The sequence below is a fragment of the Amborella trichopoda genome, chromosome 3, assembly GCF_054954075.1.
Source record: "Amborella trichopoda isolate Santa Cruz 75 chromosome 3, AtrichopodaSantaCruz75HAP2 v2.0, whole genome shotgun sequence".
In the NCBI taxonomy this organism is placed as follows: domain Eukaryota; kingdom Viridiplantae; phylum Streptophyta; class Magnoliopsida; order Amborellales; family Amborellaceae; genus Amborella; species Amborella trichopoda.
The window spans coordinates 44,911,240-44,914,519 of NC_142338.1; positions in this window are offsets into that span (position 1 = coordinate 44,911,240).

Sequence of the window (3,280 nt, forward strand, 5' to 3'; positions counted from 1 at the left end):
GGTGTTCGATGATGGAACTCTTGGATAAAGTGTACATCTCACAAGACACAGAAGATATGTTAGTATGAGAAATTGAAAGTGATGGCATGTTCTCTGTTAAATCCTGCTATAACTTGTTTTTCCATGATCGATGGAGATTGTCCTGCCCTAATATTGTGCAAATCTGGAAATGGGTAATTCTTCATAAAGTCAAAGTTTTTATTTGGCTGGCTGCACAAGATAAAATCTTGACTATTCATAATCTTTTGAAAAGGGGCAAGATTTTGCCAAACATTTGTTTGCGGTGTAAACAAGATGGGAAATCAGTTGTACATCTTTTGATTCATTGCCTTTTTACTTTAAGAATTTGGCATTCGTTGATGAGCATGGTAAGAGTTTCCTTGGTGCTGCCTCAGAGTGTGGTTGGAATTGTTTCTCAGCTTACTCTCCCGTTCCCGCCTAAAGTTAGATATGTGATTTGGAAGATTGCAAAAGGAATGATTCTTTGGGAAGTATTGAAGGAGAGAAATAGGAGAACCTTTGAGGGGACGGCTCTGCGTTTGACAAGGTTACCTATTTAATCAAACTATCTATCTGGTCGTGCCTCTCAGTGTCCAAATAGGGTTGGGGGATTTCAAAGGTAGATGTTTTTGTCAACCTCTCTAACTTGTTTTCTCTTGGTGTGAGTAGATGTCAACCTAAGAGGTTGTGGTTTGCTTCGCTTATGGGCTGTCTTAAGATAAACTTTGATGGGAGTTCTCTAGGGAATCCTAGCCTAATTGATATTGGCGGTATTATACGTGATTGTTTTGAAAGTATTATTTTATCTTATGCGGGACCGATTGGTATTGCTATGGCTAATTTCGCGGAATTAAGTGCCTTACTTAGGGGTGTGAAAATTTTCATTGAGAGGAATTTGGGTACTAGCTGTCTGATTAAAGGAGACTCTTTGAATGTCATTAGATGGTGCAAGAAGGAGCAGAAGGTGCCGTGGGAACTTCGGTCTTTATGGTTACATGTTATGGATGCAACTACGCCTGCGTTAGTTTCTTTCTCCCATGTCTATCGTGAAGCTAACGGCGTTTCTGATGCCTTAGCCAAAGGTAGTGTTTCTCTTGCTTCTTTTACTATTTCAGATGATGTAATTTCCTTTTAGTTTATCAATAAAATGCTTGAATCTTGGTAAAAAAAAAATATATGTGATATCTTAAATTCAGCTTGTTTTGATCTTGATTCCATACAATTTTGTTGTCAATCACTTTTGAATAAATTTACATCAACTCACAATTAAATCCAGCAAGGTTTGATAGAATGATTGAGACTAATTTTCTATGGTAAAACAAATTGCTCAAGCTTCAATCCAATCGATCAATTTTCTATTAAAGCAACTTACTAAACGATCAATGCCAATTTAAAGATCAAATAAACCTTGAGTTAGCACCGTCTTGACGTTGTTATATAGATAACCCATTTGAACCAGTTTCTACTTGATATATTCTACTTCAAATATAAGAACATTTGATTCTAAATTAGAGTTCAAGAACTTCCTGGAACTAAAGGCTTAGCAGAGAAATTCAAAAAGTCGGCTGCTCAGCCACCTGAACAGGCCACCTAGGTAGCTGGGAGGCCTCACTGCCCCGCGGTTAACTAGTCGACCAAGCAGCACTAGGGGCCTGCCCAAAGCCTTTTTGGCAAGGGTGAAATTGTCCTTGCCAAAAGGGCAAAAAAGTAATTGCCCCTTTTGAAAAGGGAAAATAATAATTGGAGGAATTTTGGCCCCACAAGATATCGAGAACTCTTTTTGTTCATTAAATAACTACTTTTGTAGCTCAAAATCGATTTTTTTTAAAGACCAAATTCGAATTCAAAGTTTTTTATTTCTTGCAGAATCGAAATGCATTCGAACTAGAACTTTCTAGGGATTAAAGGGTTTGCAAAAAAGAACTCTTGGCAATCGAAAGTGACTAATTAAAGCCTACTTTGATCAGTTTTTGAAAGGTTAATAAATTTAATTGTTTGTATTTATGATTTCATATTTTTTGTAAGTATTGTGTTGAATTATGTTTTTTTTTAATGATTTTCTTGTGTTTATTTTTGAAGTTTGGCCTTACATTTATAATGAAATTTTTCACAAGTGTTTTTTTTTAGGGACTGCTATTTTTACAATTATAATATATATATTCACTATAGTTGCTTTATTTTAAATTTATAATACACAATTTAAAATAGTACTCTATATTTGGCTATGTTTCTAATTTTTACAAAAATAAAAATTTAGAATATATTTTCTCTCCCCCCCCCCCCCTCCCCCCCTCCACTCTTCTTTTTACACAAGGACCGCATTGGTCAAGTGGCTGCCCTGGCGGTTAGGGCCCTCAATCGCCTGGATGGCCACCCCCCTCTTCTTGAGAATTGCCTAGTATGTTGATGAATATGTCACAAAACTGTCCAATACTACTGTTGAATTTTTTGCAATAGCATGGACATAGTTTTTATCAAAGTTCCTTGATCTTACATTGCTTAGTTGATTGGGAATTCATGAGAGTTGATCTAAGCTAGTACTAGAATTGTTTGATTATTTGAGGCTAGTCATGGCTGATTATATTGATCATAAGAATAAACTGAAAGAAAGTTTTATGTGATATTTTGCCAAGGAATATAATTTTTTTTTTTATATATCTTTAATGATAACAATCACCCTTTTTTTATTTTGGAAAAAAAAATCACTTACAGATGGTCTTATTACAATTAATAAATATTTCAAAAATAAAACAGCACAACAATAAAATAAAACTCAACCACTTGATGTCAATTGTTCAACCTAATACTATGCTTGAGAATATAAAATAAAAGAGCAAGTAAGTAAAAGAGAAGATGCCGGAGATTACCTCAACTGGGCTTATTACACCCCACACCGAGTCACTACATCCAATGACGCGGGATCAGCGGTTTAGCTTCAATCTCGAACCGGGAAAGCTAATTTCGGCCAAACTAGGTAACCACCCTTAAATCTCCAAAAAATCCTAACTTTAAAATAATTAGGCTCAAACCCTAATTTTTCCTACCCGTAGTATCTTTAGGTCAAGAGAGAGAGAGAATGAGACTTAGGGTTGGGGCGTGCCCCCTATGGGTCTTAAGAGATAGAGAGGGTTAGAGAGAAAAAGCCTGAGAGGAGAAAGAGGGGCGTGGCCCCTAGGGAAGAGAGAGAGAGGTGTGTAGAGAAGGGGAGAGAGCACCCTATTTATAGTGAAATTTAGGTCTAGGGTTTCTTTAGGGCTTCCCATAGTTTGCCTCTTTCTTG